Source organism: Pelobates fuscus, chromosome 10 (assembly GCF_036172605.1).
Source record: "Pelobates fuscus isolate aPelFus1 chromosome 10, aPelFus1.pri, whole genome shotgun sequence".
Lineage (NCBI taxonomy): Eukaryota > Metazoa > Chordata > Amphibia > Anura > Pelobatidae > Pelobates > Pelobates fuscus.
In genome coordinates this window covers 60,155,160-60,175,488 of record NC_086326.1, presented here as the reverse complement: position 1 = coordinate 60,175,488, position 20,329 = coordinate 60,155,160, and positions in this window count along the sequence as shown.

The following is a 20,329-nucleotide window of genomic DNA, read 5'->3' as shown; positions in this document are numbered from 1 at the left end:
ACTGTACCCCAATATCAGTGGGTCCTACATTCATTTACTTGTAAGAGATGAACAAGCTAAATGTAATACTTACTGCTTTCATTGAATCTCCTCAAATTTAATCTTTCCAGTGGTGACCTGTAAAGGGTCACCTAGAGAGCACAATAAAATGAAATCTGGTGTAGACTACAAATACACACAAAAAATAGACATGTGAGCGAAAGTCGTTCAAATGGAAATGTTTTTGACAAAATAAATTTTTCAGTGCACAAACCTTTCCACATCTTTTCTAGCTCCGCTTTCAAACCTTGGTATTTTTTTACTTTTTCATTTAATGGTCACTGGATTTTGCCATTACCACTGCCACCATTGCAGTCTTCTGTTCTTTGTGCACCATCACACCAGGTTGGCTGGATAGTACTTGATTGTCTGACTGGATCCGGAAGTTTCAGAGGCTGATAAACTAGCAACTAGGATGACATTATTTAAATGCCTCATAAAAAAATTAAATAAAAAAAAGCATAAAAATAAATACAGTATTTGTTTTTAGTGCAAAACATTCCCTCATTACATTTAACTTTTCTGTTCAGTCTCATTTACATTTTGCCCAAAGCTGTTGAAATAATATATAGAAAATCTAGAAAAAAGTACAAAATTAAATCTGCTTTACGGACTTTTCATAAATGTCTGATTGTTTACTTTTTTGTAATGTATATATTTATGCAGTTTTATACATGTTATATATCTTGAATAAAAAAAAAACAGTTTAGACTGTTAATTTTTCTTCCACAGCAGTATTACATAATAGATAGCAATGTCAAATAGTGCAACTCATACCTTAAGGGTCCATTTATGTATATATTTTTTTAAAAAGTTTCAAATACCATTTAATAAGGAGTCAGGTGGAAAATATGCCAAAGGCATAGCTTTCACTCAAAACTTTCTACTGCAAAAGTAATCTAAAAGTGTTCTACTATAAATAGTTTCCTTGTTGAAGTAATCTCGAAGATATCAGATTGATCACAAAGTACAAACTGAGTGTTAACTATTAAAACAAATTTAGCAAAACAATTTTGCTAACTCTAGGCAATACAAGGTAGATTTATATTGACATATGATTTATTATATAATTATCATAAAACATCAATTTATATAGGCCAATTTTATACAATAAGATTCAATAGGTAAACTTTAAAAGATAGATATAAGCAAGCCAAAAGAAGGAAGGTATGTAGAAGAGGATAGAGGTCTAGCTGACTGCCTCAATGAATATGAAGGAAACGGACCTCAGTTAGGAAAAAGTACAAATTAGTAATTTGTTATATGTGAGTTTACAGAGAAAGGTGTTAAATTTCAACTGTCAAAAGTAACGATAAATAAGTAAATGGGATGGAATACACCCACAGTTATTAAAAGAGCTTAGTGGTGTACTAGAAAAACCATTAACAGATTTATTTAACCAATAATTAACAGGAGTAGTCCCAGAAGATTGGAAGTTAGCAATCTCCTCCCTACTACCATTCACAAGAAAGGTAGTAGGGAGGAGTCTGGCAACTACAGGCCAGTAAGCCTTACTTGATTTGTGGGGAAAGTAATGGAAACCGTGTTAAAGGATGGGATTGTTGAACATCTAAAAACACATGGATTTCAAGATCAGAGACAACATGGGTTTACTTCAGGGATATCATGCCAAACTAATCTTATTGGGTTTTTTGATTGGTTAACTCAAATAATAGATCAGGGTGGTGCAGTAGGCATTGCTTACCTAGATTTCCGTAAGGCTTTTGACACTGTCGCACATAGAAGGTTTATCAATAAACTGCAATCTTTGAATTTGGATACCAATATTGCTGAATGTGTTAGGCAGTGGGGGGTTGTTGTCAATGGAGTCTATTCAAAGCAAGGTCTTGTTACCAGTGGGATATGTACTTGGACCCATTTGCTTTAATATTTTTATTAGTGATATTGCAGAAGGTCTTTATGGTAAGGTATGTATTTTTGCTGATGATACGAAGATATGTAACAGGGTTAATGTTCCAGGAGGGATAAGCCAAATGGCAAATGATTTAGGTAAACTATAAAAATGGTCAGAGCTGTGGCAACTGACATTTAATGTGGATAAGTGCAAGATAATGCATCTTGGACGTAAAAACCCAAGGGCAGAGTATAGAACACCATCTGAGGAAAGGTATTTAGGGGTAATAGTTTTAGATGACTTAAAGGTAGGCAGACAATGTAATAGAGCAGCAGGAAATGCTAGCAGAATGCTTGGTTGTATAGGGAGAGGTATTAGCAGAAGAATGCTCATGCCATTGAACAGAACACTGGTGAGACCTCACTTGGAGTATTGTACACAGTACTGGAGACCATATCTCTAGAAGGATATTGATACTTTGGAGAGAGTTCAGAGAAGGGCTACTAAACTGGTTCATGGATTACAGGATAAAACATACCAGGAAAGGTTAAAGGATCTTATCATGTAAAGCTTGGAGAAAAGATGAGACGGGGATATGATAGAAACATTTAAATACATAAAGGGAATCTAATGAGTTTTTTTAGAAAATTGGGCAGCTGTGAGGCCTTTGCTTCTCAAACATTGCACTCTAATGTTTTCTCTTTCGCTTCGTGCGCGTTTTGCCATTTAGGCACTTCGTTTTGCATGTTTTTTTTTTGCATTTGCGTTCGCCTCTGGTCTGCTCTGTTCATGTGTCAATATGTGTATTGATATTGTATTGATGGATGGTGTGCTCCTTCTGGGGGCTGCATGGTTTTCTTTCCTCCTGTGCTGTCACTCTGCACCCGGTGGTGGTTTTCCTTCGCGTTCGCAGTCGGTGTGCAGTGGTCGCGTGTCTCCCGCTGTGCGTCAGGAGAGACTGGCATCACTCGTGGCTTCCTTTCACTTCCGGGTGGTGGCGAGTGGAGACACTTCACTTCTTTCGTTGGTAAGTTTATTATTTCAGATTTTATATATAAGCACTGTTGTTTATGCATTCAGTGATCTTGAAAAAGACCCGGTAGGGTCAAAATGTTGAACGATTTCTGCATGTAATCTATTAATTAATAAAGCACCATTTTCACCTAAAAAAAAAAAAAAAGGGGGGGAAATACATAAAGAGAATCAACACAGTAATGGAAGAGACTATATTTAAAAGAAGAAATACTACCACAACAAGAGGACATCATCTTACATTAGTGCGGCAAAGGTTTAAAAATATCAGGAAGTATTACTTTACTGAGAGGGTATTGGACGCATGGAAAAGCCTTCCAGCTCAAGTGGTAGAGTTTAACACTAGTGATGTTGCGAACCTGAAATTTTCCGTTCGCGAACGGCGAACCCGAACTTCCGCAAATGTTTGCGAACGGGCGAACCCGGCCAACCGCCATAGACTTCAATAGGCAGGTGAATTTTAAAACCCACAGGGACTCTTTCTGGCCACAATAGTGATGGAAAAGTTGTTTCAAGGGGATTAACACCTGGACTGTGGCATGCCGGAGGGGGATCCATGGCAAAACTCCCATGGAAAATTACATAGTTGATGCAGAGCCTGGTTTTAATCCATAAATGGCATAAATCACCTAACATTCCTAAATTGTTTGGAATAACGTGCTTTAAAACATCAGGTATGATGTTGTATCGATCAGGTAGTGTAAGGGTTACGCCCGCTTCACAGTGACAGACCAAACTCCCCATTTAACGCACCGCAAACAACTGCAAACAGTCCATTTGCACAACCACAAACTCCCCATTTGCACAAGGTTGGATACCAAGCTAGCCATGTCCCGGTCCTTGTACTCACTGATGTCATTGAAGGTCCCTTTCTTCACCCAGCCATGTACAACACCAAGGGTCCCCGAAAGATGACAACAAGCCCCCTGTATTTTTTTTTTTAAATGTACACTACTGTTACACCAGATATGAGTTGCACTGGTGTGACACTGTGCCCTGGCAGGCGCTGAAACGCACTCGTGTGAAGGAATCTGACTGCTATTATTTCACAGTCAAATTTCTAGTTTTTTTTTATGTACACTACTGTTACACCAGATATGAGTTGCACTGGTGTGACACTGTGCCCCGGCAGGCCCTGAAACGCACACGTGTGAAGAAAACTGACAGCTATTATATTACAGTCAAAAAAGTGTTGTTTTTTTTTTTTTTTAAATGCAAGCTATTGTGACACCAGATATGAGTGGTGGCACTGGGACCACCTTAAAAATATTGGATATCGCTAAAAATCATGATCACTATATACTTTCTCTACAAACCTCTAACATACTTGACTCTTACTTACCCACACTCAGTCATGCCACACACATTTGACCACTACTCTCACTGAATCCCTCTGACTATGGCTAAATTCATCTACTACATCAGAACACTACTCGTAAGATTGGGTTGTATCCATGTCTCGGGTCTTTCATTTAGAATAGGGGCAGCTTTGGTCTCCTTCAACACTGACACTCCAGTGCATATTATTAAAAGATTGGGCGGCTGGAAATCCTCAGTCTACAACCGATATATTCCTCATCCCGAGAAAGAAATGAGGAAAGCTTTTAAAAGTTTGTCTTTGTAAATTTGATGCAATAAGTGTGTTTTTCTTTAATACCTTTTCACCCTCTTTGCATGAACCCGATTTACATATATTACTAATATGTTTCTGAACATATATATTATATTATTCACTCACTCACTCTCTGGGCCAGCCTAAGACATCATGCTGCCTAGGTCCAACGATAAATGACTATGGGGGATAATGTAAAATAAACACAGGTTACTGGCTATGGGGGGATAATGTATAATAAGCGCAGGTTACTGGCTATGGGATGATAATGTATAATAAACACAGGTTACTGGCTATGGGATGATAATGTATAATAAACACAGGTTACTGGCTATGGGGGATAATGTATAATAAACACAGATTACTGGCTATGGGGGATAATGTATAATAAACACAGGTTACTGGCTATGGAAGATAATGTATAATAAACACAAACACACAAAAAAAAATGAATGCAGTTTCAGAATTAATCTAAATTGTATGCTGTCTAGGAGGTGGGAGGGTCTCGGAGGGAGGGTCTGCTGCTGATTGGCTCGAATGTGTCTGCTGACTGTGAGGTACAGGTTCAAAGTTTACTCAATGATGACGAATAGGGGCAGACCGAACATCGCATATGTTCACCATCCGTGGCGAACGAGAACATGCTATGTTCGCCAGGAACTATTCGCCATCGAACCATTCGGGACATTACTAGTTAACACAGTGAGTGAGTTTAAGCATGCATGGGATAGGCATAAGGCTATCCTAGCTATACAATAAGGCCAGGGACTAATCATTAGTCACTAATGAGAGTATTTACAAAATTAAGCAGACTAGATGGGTCGAATGGTTCTTATCTGCCATCACATTCTATGTAAAACCATATGGTTTTTAGAGCAGTGTTTATAAGTACTTCATGGGTACAGTGCTGAAAAAAAACCTCAGAAAAAATATATATTTGCCTACTCTGTTGCATTATAATTAGAGTTGAGCGGACACTTGGATGTTCGGGTCCATTGGGTTTGGCCGAACTTTGAAAAAAAGTCCGGGTTCGTGCTCGAACTTGACCCCGAACCCGAACCCCATTGAAGTGAATGGGGACTCGAACTTTTGGCCACAAAAATGGCTCTAAAAAACTCCTGGAAAGGGCTAGAGGGCTGCAAAAGGAAGTAAAATGGGGGTAAGAGTAGGACAAGTGCCCTGCAAACAAATGTGGATGGGGAAATCACTTAAAAATAACATAAAATAAGCAGCCACTTAGTAGATAACTTCCTAATTCAAACGGTATTAGGGAGCTATCTACCAAAAGGCTGAAAGACCTAAATAGGTCTTTCAGCCACATTTACTAATACTAAGTAAAGATTACTTAGTATTAGTAAATTCATCCCCTATTCGCTATACTTCGAGTAGGGGCGTGTCTTGTAAACCCTATTGTCCCCGCCCCTGTGCGATGGGAGGGGGCCCTAAATAAGAATGTGAAGGGGGGACCTACTGTCCTCCCCCGGCCCCCACCCCTGCACGGTGGGTGGCTGCCATAAATAAGAATCTGGGGCTGGACCTACTGTCCTCCCCCCCGGCCCCAACCCCTGCGCAGCAGGTGGGGGCCCTAAATAACAATAAGGGGGGGACCTAATGTTCTCCCCTCCAGCCCCCACCCCTGAGCGGTAGATGGGGGCCCTAAATAACAATAAGGGGGGGGACCTAATGTCCTAGAGTTTCCACCTCACATTACATTCCATGAGAGGGCCTTGGTATCGCACATTGCCCTTGCAGCTAGAGCTTATTGCTTTAAATTGGAAATCTAACCTGTGCCCCAAGAAAATTATTCTGATAAACAAAATAAACCTTAACTATGCATACAAGCATATGGCTATTCTTTCCCCAAATGCAAAAGCAAAAATAACAAAGATCTGGGAACCATTGGAGGCCCTGCATCTGTCATCTCCCAGGTTGGGTAAGCGTCATCTTGGCTAAATACTGTATGTCCAAAAAAAAAAAAGGAAGAAATAAAATTATATCCATATATCATAACATTGGGGCGCGATGGGGAGCAAAAGGGACTATAGGGGCTAAAATTGACAAGTCATAGCCTGAGTCTCCGGACGCACTGTCTGTCAATACCCGTTCCCACAATTTGGTTTTACAACCTCGCTATCCTTTACGACTTTACTGTCTCCTTTAATTATATTTGACTAATACCTCATTGTCCGGAACGCTGGGGTTTCAGATACCCATTTGCTTTTGGTTCCTCCCGAACTGTGAAATGCTGAGTGATTATAGCTCGCAGTTCTGATGTTAATTTGGATGTTCTCCAGAAAAAATGCAGTATCCCAGTAAATTCTCTAAGCAATCAGACATATACCCAAACATCAGCCTAAACTAGATGAAGGGTACAACAGGAATTCATTTATTTAGGCCAAGTGATCGGTTTATATGCAAGTCCCCATGCAAGGGGTTTACCGTGAAATATTCCAGGGGCATTCCCCACTAGACCTGAGAGGGGACTATGGCAAAGTACACACTGTAACTACATTGGCTCTCAGGTCCAGGACACTCCCACACAAAACAAGATAATCCCTCCCCTGTGCCTGTGACATAATTGAATCAGGAACTGTACTAAACTCTATTATTCCCAGGCACAGAAAATATATATTTTAATAGCACCCCGAAAGTACCCCCAAAACACATGGAAACCCCACAACAGTCACATCCTTTAATAGCCCCAATCTGGGGGACCAACATATCCAAAAATCACCCAGATCGGTTCAGGGGTTTGGGATTTCCATGGAAGTCCTAATTTGACCAACCACACACAGTCTCAGAGGTAGCAGTCTATTTTGGGGCATTCTAAAATCGAACAAATCCACTAACAGTTCCACTGGATCATGGGTAGCGTTTGTTCCCCTAGTTCGTGGGAACAAACCTACCGAATAGCGCTCTCCTGGATGGTCGGTGAAAAGAAGCAGGCGTTCGCGAAGTTGACTGGTGTTCGGGAAGTCAAGGGTCCAATTTTAGTTCACTCGACGTCCAAGCCCCCCTGCCTCTCTTCATGCGGCAAGATGGCCGCCATTTTCACCAACACGTTGCATTCGGCCATACGAACGGCGGTCACGCAGGGAGAGCCCTTAATCTGCAGTTTGCTTTGCAGTTAATGAGTGCGGCGGGTGGTCGGTGTTCGGTAGTTTTATCTATCGAACGAGGAAATCAAAGTTAACAAAACAAAAGGTGTAGTTTCTTCACACTCATGCCCTTCAAGTTATCACACTCTCCTTGGAATAAAGTATGACCAGCTTATACAGGTGGGGACTAGTCCACCTCCTACCCCAACCTTTACTGCTAAGGAACTATATGCTAAATATATACATGTATGCCTGTACCTTATTATAAGATAAAACAGAATGAGAATGTATGGCAGGATGCTTACCCTCATACTTGTAATGGATGACCATGTGATCTTAATGCTGCGGCATTGTTGATGTATTGTTGATGCATTATTTGAATATAAAACAAAACTTCAAAGAAAAAAAAGTGTTACAAATAGCACTCTATTGGAAGTAATGCTGGCAAACTAGTATATTGTTTTTTAATATTTCATTTCTATGTAGGCAATACATATTGTTTCTCATACAAATTTATTATAGCTTATAAAATGGCCCACAGTTGTTACCTTTAATGCAGTTTTTAGCAGTATGCAGCATTTTTGAAATTCTCTTTACTTTTTATGATTTGCTTGGGAAAGAAGTAATATTATGTCAGATATAAGTTGATGTTGAAATCAGCAACTCAACACAGGCATTCAAATGATGAAGTATAACATATAACTACTCTAGTTTAAAAATGTTGCTGAGTTTGCTGACCTTCTATTTCTTGAGGCAATGGTATTAAACATTGTCTTCAGTCAGATAATGCTCAAGTATGAGAATAATTGAGCCAGTGATTTAAAAGCCAAATGCTACTATAAATTTGCTAAAAATTTAGTTAATGCATTTTCTGTATACATCTATAAAGAACTATTTTGGTGCTTCAAATACACTTTAAAATTAAATAACATGATCCAACTGCAGGGCAAATATCCCTCCAGACAGTCAAGATTCCTTCTTTACATAACCACATTACAATTATTTGTGGTTATAATAAGTGCTAGTGAATGAAGGTATTAAGACCACAGACCAGGATCACCAATAAAAAACATCTCTCCAACATTCAGAGCTTGTACTATCCAGATATACAGGGAAATAGGAAAGATGTGCATTACCAGTCCTTAGACTGATCAAACTTAACTGTATACCTAGATAAGGCAAATTGCAAAGATCAGAGTCAAATACACAAGTCAAGGTCAAGGAAATATAGAGGTACACAAAATCAACAAGCCAGGCCAAATTAGTAATACCAGAAAGTAGGAAGGTCAAAAAACAAGCTGAGGCAAATATTAGAACAACAAATTCTAAACAGAAGATTTTCTGAAACCAACAAAATGCAATGTGATTAGGTGAGTGAGCTAGCAATACCTGAGGATTGGTGCATGTCATATCTGCATGCCCAGAATGTATGTGGACACTTGTGCAGGAATTCATTGAGTGTATCAGAAAAATGGCACACAGTAATGTCAAGCATCCTGCATCAGAATTAATGCCAAAATGATACATTGACTGAGACATGCTTCATGCGGACACAGGTATCACTACAGTAGTCAAGCTGAGAAAGTGTTAAGATAGTACAAGCACGCATGTAAACATAGGTCAACTCTTACTAACACTAATCCAAAAAAGAACTGCCTTTAGTAATCAGTAAGTGCCAAATCATCCACACAAGGTGGATCCTTTAAAATACTAAATTTATTGAATAACATGCAACATGGTATTAGAAATACACACATGCCTCATAGGTATCCTGCAATCTAGATGAAACCCTAAATAAATTCACAAAAAAATGCAAAATAAACTCAAAGTTAAGTCCCAGATGCAAGTACATGTGAGAAAGGGGTAGTTGGATCTGGGGCATTTACAATTTTTGTGTAGCTATTTTTGGAATTGTGGTGAAGATGGAACTTAGAACTATGGAACCAGCACCAGAATCCAAACAGTGACTCTATCAGCTCTAGTAAGTAACAATGGTGTATTTATTTTTTTCTTATCATAGCTGCCGCATAAATCAAACTGTCATATTATCCGACAACAATATATAATCCTGTGAAGTGAAACATTAAGATGCAATGGATTATGATTTTTAGTGATTTATTTTGTTAAAGATTTGTCATTAAAGAGAGAATTAAATCTAGATACTGGAAAGCAATGAAAATACCTAGTGATTACATTTTTGGAACTGATCTCCCAAATAGTGTTACTGTTATAAATGAGCTTATATATTTTAAGGTTATAACATTTTAATTGATTTATCTGTGAAATTATAACAGCAAGGTAGATGTAGTTATGGTTATTTATCACCCCTGTATATTTTAGTTGGTACATTCCAAAAATTAAGTGACGACCCAGTTCAGATTCTATAATATATTTCTTCTAATTGTATTGTTGGTGAAATCAAAGGAGAATTTAATGGTATAAGCAAAACATGCTACTGAATTATAATCTATTTCAAAGGTTTAAAGGCATTACATCATATGAAAGAGACTTGCTGCTAATAAACAAGACTGGTTACAACAAATTATAGCGTTGTGTATCAATAAAAAAGCACTTATGCCTAATTGTACTCAGCCATAGAAAGTATACTTGGAAGGTAAAACTGTTTCAAGAAAATGCTTTTTTTAGAGTTCTAACACAGGAGGAACAAATGTGTGTATATTATTATGTGTATATTAATGTATTAGCATTAATGTAGTGCCAACACATCTGAGGTGCTTTACAGTTTTAAAAATGGGTAAAGAAGGTCCTATTATATAGTATGCTTTAATTGAACCCCATGTTAGTTTGCTAAATTATAGAATTTTAGGTAGCATCTTTTTAGAGTTTTTTTCATTATCTTTCATAGGTAAGTAAAATATTTTTCAAGTAAAAGTAAAAAAAAATTTTTTTTTCAATTTTTACCATATTATTCATTTATTTTTTTTAAAGTAAATTATATGACATGATACAAATAATGGTATGCAAAGAAAGACCTTCTTGTCCTGGAAAAAAACAATATATAATTTGTATGGGAACCGTAAATGAGAGAGAGACAAATTACAGCTAAACACAAACCCCATGTTGCGGTCGCTGGCCCGCCGAGTCACACGTCCGTGCCCGACCGGCACAGCCTCGCCGACAACACGAGCTTACCTGCTCGTCGGCGAACCGGCAACCGCTCCCCCAGGTCTTCCGGGCATCGCGCCCAAATCCAAGATGGCACCGACTGCGTGGTCGCATCCTTTTCTAGCCCCGCCCCCGAAAATTATACTAACGTGTGCGTGACGTCAGTCAACGCACACGCACGTTTTGGGGTCAGAGGTCGCCCTCTGATCAATCAGAGCATAGAGAGGGATATTTAAATCCCTAACTCACCCCAGTACCTTGCCCTGTCGTGGTTTCCGTTTCCTGGTTTCCTGAGAGTGCTCTATATTCGTGTATCTGATTTCCTGGTATCCTGATCTTGGCTTTTCCCTGGTTATTCTGAATTCTGGTTTCCCTGACTTGGCTTGTGTTTATGGTATTGTGTATTTTCTGGCTTCCTTGACCTCGGCTTTCCCTTTGACCATTCTCTGTCTCTAGCGTATTAGTCCGGCCATTCTAAGGTCCGGTTTACGCTCTGTCCTTTTATTCTTCCTTTCCTTGTATATGTATATGTTTACATAGTTTCTGCGTGCTGGACCATACTAGTAGTCGTGACACCCCACAAAAGTGTTAAAACAGCTCTGGTCCTTAATGTACAACATGGCCAAAACAGTCCGATCCTGAATGGGTTAAAATAACCCACTCACATGGTTTAGACCTATGGCCCCTGCTCTACATTAGTACTTGCCAATTAAAAATGGGCAGACTATTTTAGAAAAAGCAATTGTTAAATGTTAGCTTAAAGTGAACCTGTTGCAGACCCTCAGAAAGATTACCTTTTAAACTAGCTACCAGAAATACATGTTGGTTGCTAAATAAGCAATTAGTGATGTACCGAACTGTCCGCCGGCGAACAGTTCCTGGCGAACTTAGCGTGTTCGCGTTCGCCGCGGCGGGCGGACACATGCGCAGTTCGATCCGCCCCCTATTCGTCATCATTGGGCAAACTTTGACCCTGTGCCTCTCGGTCAGCAGACACATTCCAGCCAATCAGCAGCACTCCCTCCCTTCCACACCCTCCAACCTCCCTCCCAGCATCCATTTTCGATTCATTCTGAAGCTGCATGCTTAGTGAGAGGAGGGAAAGTTTAGCTGCTGCTGATTAGATAGGGAAATTGATAGCTAGGCTAGGGTATTCAGTGTCCACTACAATCCTGAAGGACTCATCTGATCTCTGCTGTAAGGACAGCACCCCAAAAAGCCCTTTTTAGGGCTATAACATCAGGCTGCTTTTTTTTTTTTTCCTGTGTAATGTAATTGCAGGTGCCTGCCTGCCAGCTTCTGTGTGAGGTTCACATTGGATACTGTGCCTACTTGCCCAGTGCCACCACTCATAGCTGTTTTTACAATAGGTTAAGCTTTACATTTAAAAGAAATAATTTTTTTTCACTGTAATAGAAGAGCAGTTGCCTGCCTGCCAGCTTCTGTGTCAGGTTGGATGCCTTGCCCATTTGCACAGTCAGTGCCACCACTCATATCTGTTTTAACAATAGGTTAAGCTTTACATTTAAAATAAATAAATTTTTTTCACTGTAATAGAAGAGCAGTTGCCTGCCTGCCAGCTTCTGTGTCAGGTTGGATGCCTTGTCCATTTGCACAGTCAGTGCCACCACTCATATCTGTTTTAACAATAGGTTAAGCTTTACATTTAAAAGAAATATTTTTATTCACTGTAATAGAAGAGCAGTTGCCTGCCTGCCTGCCAGCTTCTGTGTCAGGTTGGATGCCTTGCCCATTTGCACAGTCAGTGCCACCACTCATATCTGTTTTAACAATAGGTTAAGCTTTACATTTAAAAGAAATATTTTTTTTTCACTGTAATAGAAGAGCAGTTAGTTGTCTGCAAGCGTCTGGGTGTCAGGCCTACTTCAGCGTGTGCTCTGCAGACCTGTGCCAGCGTGCTTTGACAGTTGCCAATCATATCTGGTGTCTCTATAGCGTGCTTTTTCAAAGAAAAAAGGTTTCTAGTGTAAGCTAATAGCAGCCAGTCAGTGTCCTTCAAGCGGCTCTGTCAGGCCTTCCTTCAGCGTGTGCCCTGCACAACCCTGCCAGCGTACTTTGACAGTTGCCACTCATATCTGGTGTCTCTATAGCGTGCTTTTACAAACAAAAAAAGTTTCCAGTGTAAGTTAATAGCAGCCAGTCAGTGTCCTTCAAGCGGCTCTGTCAGTCCTTCCTTCAGCGTGTGCTCTGCAGACCTGTGCCAGCGTGCTTTGACAGTTGCCAATCATATCTGGTGTCTCTATAGCGTGCTTTTACAATGAAAAAAGGTTTCTAGTGTAAGCTAATAGCAGCCAGTCAGTGTCCTTCAAGCGGCTCTGTCAGTCCTTCCTTCAGCGTTTGCTCTCCAGAACTGTTCCAGTGCACATTGCCAATCATATCTGGTGTCTCTATAGCGTGCCTTTAAAACCAAAATTTTTTTTTCACTGTTATAGATTGAATAGCAGTTACTTGTCTTCAAGCGGGTGTGTCAGGCCTACAGTGTGTGCTCTGCAGAACTGTTCAAGTGCACATTGCCAATCATATCTGGTGTCTCTATAGCGTGCTTTTTCAAAGAAAAAAGGTTTCTAGTGTAAGCTAATAGCAGCCAGTCAGTGTCCTTCAAGCGGCTCTGTCAGTCCTTCCTTCAGCGTGTGCTCTCCAGAACTGTTCCAGTGCACATTGCCAATCATATCTGGTGTCTCTATAGCATGCTTTTAAAACCAAAAAATGTTTTTCACTGTTATAGATTGAATAGCAGTTACTTGTCTTCAAGCGGGTGTGTCAGGCCTACAGTGTGTGCTCTGCAGAACTGTTCAAGTGCACATTGCCAATCATATCTGGTGTCTCTATAGCGTGCTTTTACAAAGAAAAAAGGTTTCTAGTGTAAGCTAATAGCAGCCATTCAGTGTCCTTCAAGCGGCTCTGTCAGTCCTTCCTTCAGCGTGTGCTCTGCAGACCTGTGCCAGCGTGCTTTGACAGTTGCCAATCATATCTGGTGTCTCTAGAGCGTGCTTTTACAAAGAAAAAAGGTTTCTAGTGTAAGCTAATAGCAGCCAGTCAGTGTCCTTCAAGCGGCTCTGTCAGTCCATCCTTCAGCGTGTGCTCTCCAGAACTGTTCCAGTGCACATTGCCAATCATATCTGGTGTCTCTATAGCATGCTTTTAAAACCAAAATTTTTTTTTCACTGTTATAGATTGACTAGCAGTTACTTGTCTTCAAGCGGGTGTGTCAGGCCTACAGTGTGTGCTCTGCAGAACTGTTCAAGTGCACATTGCCAATCATATCTGGTGTCTCTATAGCGTGCTTTTACAAAGAAAAAAGGTTTCTAGTGTAAGCTAATAGCAGCCAGTCAGTGTCCTTCAAGCGGCTCTGTCAGTCCTTCCTTCAGCGTGTGCTCTGCAGACCTGTGCCAGCGTACTTTGACAGTTGCCACTCATATCTGGTGTCTCTATAGCGTGCTTTTAAAACCAAATTTTTTTTTCACGGTTATAGATTGAATAGCAGTTACTTGTCTTCAAGCGGGTGTGTCAGGCCTACAGTGTGTGCTCTGCAGAACTGTTCAAGTGCACATTGCCAATCATAACCTGGTGTCTCTATAGCGTGCTTTTACAAATACATTTTTTTTTCACTGTTATAGATTGAATAGCAGTTACTTGTCTTCAAGCGGGTGTGTCAGGCCTACAGTGTGTGCTCTGCAGAACTGTTCAAGTGCACATTGCCAATCATATCTGGTGTCTCTATAGCGTGCTTTTACAAAGAAAATTTGTTTTTCACTGTTATAGATTGAATAGCAGTTACTTGTCTTCAAGCGGGTGTGTCAGGCCTACAGTGTGTGCTCTGCAGAACTGTTACAGTTCACATTGCCAATCATATCTGGTCTCACAGTAGCTTGCACGCATAGTACCACTAATCCCCCAAAAAATGACAGGCAGAGGCAGGCCACCCCGCAGGGGCCGTCGTGGTCGTGGTGCTGTGATTCCCTTTTGCCCTAGAATAATGCCCAGTTTTCAGAAGCCACGTACCCTGAACTTGAAAGGTTCTGAGGACATAGTTAACTGGCTAACACAGGACACCCAATCTTGTACAGCCTCCGCTCGGAACCTTGAAGCACCATCCTCCTCCAGCTTAGCTTCAGGCACCTCTCAAGATACCACTCACCCGCCTGCCGCCACCACCAAAACTAGCACCACAGCCGCTTTACTTGGTATGTCAGAGGAGTTATTCACACACCCGTTTGAAGAAATGAGTGATGCGCAACCATTATTGCTAGAGGATGTAGATAACAGGGATATGTCTCAGGCAGGCAGCATTAAACACATGGAGGTACGGTGTGATGATGATGATGTTGTACCCGCTGCTGCTTCCTTTTCTGAGTTGTCAGATACAAGCGAAGCGGTTGATGATGACGATGCGTCCATGGATGTCACGTGGGTGCCCGCTCGGCAAGAAGAAGAACAGGGCGAAAGTTCAGATGGGGAGACAGAGAGGAGGAGGAGACGAGTTGGAAGCAGGGGGGGTCGTCGCAAGGAGCTAGTGGCACAGTCAGACAGCATGCATTGGCACCCGGGGTCAGCCCGAGAGCACGCCAATCAACGCATGCTGTGTCCACCACCAGAATGCCGTCATTGCAGAGCTCAGCAGTGTGGCATTTTTTTTGTGTGTCTGCCTTGGACAACAGCGATGCCATTTGCAACCTGTGCCAAAGGAAACTGAGTCGTGGGAGGTCCAACACCCACCTAGGTACAACTGCTTTGCGTAGGCACATGATCTCACATCACAAACGCCTATGGGATCAACACATGAGTACAAGCAGCACGCCTACTCTAAGTCGCCATCCTCCTCCTGGTCTAGCATCTTCAGCCACGTCAACCACTGCTGTCCTTCTTGCCCCCTCTCAACCATACGCCACTCCGTCTCCCGCCTTGAGCAGTTCCCGCTCATCTGCCCACAGTCAGGTGTCTGTCAAGGACATGTTTGAGCGTAAGAAGCCAATGTCACCAAGTCACCCCCTTGCCCAGCGTCTGACAGCTGGCTTGTCCGAACTATTAGCCCGCCAGCTTTTACCATACAATCTGGTTGAGTCTGAGGCGTTCAAAAAATTCGTAGCTATTGGGACACCGCAGTGGAAGGTACCCGGCCGGAATTTCTTTTCACAAAAGGCAATCCCCAACTTGTGCAAAAGGAAGTCATGGCATGTCTGGCACACAGTGTTGGGGCAAGGGTCCATCTGACCACTGATACCTGGTCTGCAAAGCATGGTCAGGGCAGGTATATCACCTACACTGCGCATTGAGTAAACCTGCTGACGGCTGACAAGCAAGGAATGCGTGGCATTGCAGAGGAGTTGGTGACACCGCCACGAATTGCAGGCAGTCCTGCTGCCACCTCCTCTACTCCTCCTACTCCATCCTCTTCCATAACCTCCTCGGCTGGGTCCTCTTGTGCTGCTGCGTCTTGCTCCACATCAACGACACCCCCCCAGCTCCCCAGGTACTATTCCACATCCCGGATACGGCAGTGTCACGCCGTCTTGGGTTTGACTTGCTTGAAAGCAGAGAGTCACACCGGACAAGCACTCCTGTCCGCCCTGAACGCACAGGTGGAAAAGTGGCTGACTCCGCAGCAACTGGATATCGGCAAAGTGGTGTGTGACAATGGAAAAAATTTGATAGCGGCATTGAAGTTGGGCAAGTTGACACATGTGCCGTGCATGGCACATGTGTGTAATCTGATCGTACAACGCTTTGTGCATAAGTACACAGGCTTACAGGACGTCCTGAAGCAGGCCAGGAAGGTGTGTGGCCATTTCAGGCATTCCTACACGGCCATGGCTCACTTTGCCGATATCCAGCGGCGAAACAACATGCCAGTGAGGCGCTTGATTTGCGACAGCCCTACACATTGGAATTCAACACTCCTAATGTTCAACCGCCTGCTCCAACAAGAAAAAGCTGTTAATGAGTATTTGTATGACCGGGGTGCTAGGACAGCCTCTGGGGAGCTGGGAATTTTTTTGCCACGTTACTGGACGCTCATGCGCAATGCTGTAGGCTCATGCGTCCTTTTGAGGAGGTGACAAACCTAGTCAGTCGCAACGAAGGCACCATCAGCGACATCATACCATTTGTTTTCTTCCTGGAGCGTGCCCTGCGAAGAGTGCTGGATCAGGCTGTAGATGAGCGTGAAGAGGAAGAGTTGTGGTCACCATCACCACCAGAAACAGCCTTATCAGCATCACTTGCTGGACCTGAGGCAACGCTGGAAGAGGATTGTGAGGAAGAGGAGTCAGAGGAGGATTGTAGCTTTGAGGAGGAGGAGCAAGACCAAACACAACAGGCATCCCAGGGTGCTCGTTGTCACCTGTCTGGTACCCGTGGTGTTGTACGTGGCTGGGGGGAAGAACATACCTTCAATGACATCAGTGATGAGGAGGAACGGGAAATGAGTAGCTCGGCATCCAACCTTGTGCAAATGGGGTCTTTCATGCTGTCCTGCCTGTTGAGGGACCCTCGTATAAAAAGGCTGAAGGAGAACGACCTGTACTGGGTGTCCATGCTACTAGACCCCCGGTATAAGCAGAAAGTGGCGGAAATGTTACCGAATTACAACAAGTCGGAAAGGATGCAGCATTTGCAAAATAAATTAAAAAGTATGCTTTACACAGCGTATAAGGGTGATGTCACAGCACAACGGGAATCTAACAGGGGGAGAGGTGGAAGTCATCCTCCTCCTCCTCCTCCCACGACCACGCCGGCAAGGACAGGACGCTTTAAAGACGTGTTGTTGATGGAGGACATGCGGACCTTTTTAAGTCCTATGCATCGCCACAGCCCTTCGGGATCCACCCTCAGAGAGCGACTCGACCGACAGGTAGCCGACTACCTCGCCTTAACTGCAGATATCGACACTCTGAGGAGCGATGAACCCCTTGACTACTGGGTGTGCAGGCTTGACCTGTGGCCTGAGCTATCCCAATTTGCGATAGAACTTCTGGCCTGCCCCGCTTCAAGTGTCCTGTCAGAAAGGACCTTCAGTGCAGCAGGAGGTATTGTCACTGAGAAGAGAAGTCGCCTAGGTCAAAAAAGTCTAGATTACCTCACCTTTATTAAGATGAATGAGGGATGGATCCCGAAGGGACTGACACTGGGCGATACATTCGATTAAAAAAGGCCTGATGAGATGAGCTGCCTTGGGCTAAAAATGGTCCACACGCTGCTGTATTTTAGCTCTGAATGACGTTTGACTTGCGTGACTTATCCGCCACCAACTAGGGTTCAAGCCGCCATGTTTTAGGGCACTTTCTGCCTGTGAAACAAACATCAATTTTTCTGGCCGCTGCTACAGCAGCGGCTGCAACAATACCAAATTTTTCAGGCATGTGTACATGCCTAATTTTTAGGCCCACTGGTGCAGCACTGTGGCTTCAAAAACCAAACCCAAAAAAAATCCTCCAAGATGGCACCAATATACCAGTGGTCTAAGCATCTTCCCACCTTGGCCTAAAAAGGGGAGGTGATTCAACAATTAAAAATCTCTGCCATTTACATGTCCACTGATAGGAGACGCGGAAGGTATTAAACTGATATGAACAATACTAAACTCACCACTCCTATCTGGTGGCACATTAGCTTGCCCGCGCAGTGCCCCAAATTTCAAGTAAGAGGACCGACCAAGCATCTTCTTCCATCTCCCTGTTACATAAATCAATGCCATATCCATAGAAATTGTAGAGAATATCCAGGATAGTTTTACAGGGCCAAATCATGTCGCCTGTTGAAAGAGGTGACCTTGCTCGGGTCCCAGGTGTGCGGTTCCTAAAATGGCTGCCATATACACGTCCACTGATAGGAGACGCGGAAGGTATTAAACTGATATGAACATTTACTAAACTCACCACTCTTATCTGGTGGCAAATTAGCTTGCCCGCGCAGTGCCCCAAATTTCAAGTAAGAGGACCGACCAAGCATCTTCTTCCATCTCCCTGTTACATAAATCAATGCCATATCCATAGAAATTGTAGAGAATATCCAGGATAGTTTTACAGGGCCAAATCATGTCGCCTGTTGAAAGAGGTGACCTTGCTCGGGTCCCAGGTGTGCGGTTCCTAAAATGGCTGCCATATACACGTCCACTGATAGGAGACGCGGAAGGTATTAAACTGATATGAACATTTACTAAACTCACCACTCCGAGTGCTGTTATTTATTTAATTTTTTTGTGGTGAGGCTTTACAGGACAGAGTGCTTCTCCATGGGACATGTTAACTCACGGGCAGCTGGCTCATCAAGGAACCAGAGCAGCTTGAACGAGGTGACCTTGCTCGGGTCCCAGGTGTGCGGTTCCTAAAATGGCTGCTATATACACGTCCACTGATAGGAGACGCGGAAGGTATTAAACTGATATGAACAATACTCCACTCCTATCAGTAGGTCTGTCCCATTGTGATTTATGGCCCCCACCCACCGCGCAGGGGTGGGGACCGAGGGGGGGAGGACAGTAGGTCCCCCCATTGTGATTTATGGCCCCCAACCACCGCACAGGGGTTGGGGAGGACAGTAGCTCCCCCCAGTGTGTATCATGGGCTTTGAGGACAGGTGTCAATCCATACCTGCCAAGTGACCCTATGTAGGGGTAACAGTCCCTATTCTGCTCTGTGTCAGTGTGTATCATGGTCTCTGTGGACGGGGAACAGTCTCTATTCTGCTCTGTGTCAGTGTGTATCATGGTCTCTGTGGACGGGGAACAGTCTCTATTCTTCTCTGTGTCAGTGTGTATCATGGACTCTGTGGACAGGGAACAGTCTCTATTCTGCTCTGTGTCAGTGTGTATCATGGTCTCTGTAAACAGGGAACAGTCTCTATTCTGCTCTGTGTCAGTGTGTATCAGGGGTTTTGAGGACAGGTGTCAATCCTTATCTGCCAAGTGACCCTATGTAGGGGGAACAGTCCCTATTCTGCTCTGTGTCAGTGTGTATCAGGGGTTTTGAGGACAGGTGTCAATCCATATCTGCCAAGTGACCCTATGTAGGAGGAACAGTCCCTATTCTGCTCTGTGTGTCAGGATCGGGACAGGGATCCAACACGCAGAGTACAAAGAGAGGAAAGGTACGTATACCGGGCCTTAGAATGGCCGGACTAACGTACCGAGAGTAATAGAGAATAGTCAGAGACAAGCCGAGGTCGAGGGAACGAGAAGACAGATAAGCAAGAGACAAGCCGGGTCAAGGGATAACAGAGAAGCAGGGTAGTACAACGAGCCGAGTCAAAACCAATAGAGCAAACAAGAATACCAGAGCGCTGAGTGACTAGACAAGCTAGAACCACGACAGGGCAATGAGCTGAAGTGAGAAGTAAGCTTAAATACCCTGGCTCTGGATGGTAATCACGCCTCTGACAAGTACCGATTGGATATCGGACACTTGAGTGACAGGTCGCTCGTGATAGCGTCATGACGTCACGTATTGAGCGTCCTGCTAGAAAAGGACGTGGATTCCTCGCGGCCGGTGTTTAAGTGACTGGATGAACCGCGAGGAACGGAGGAAACAGCTCGCCTGGACGGATAAACCA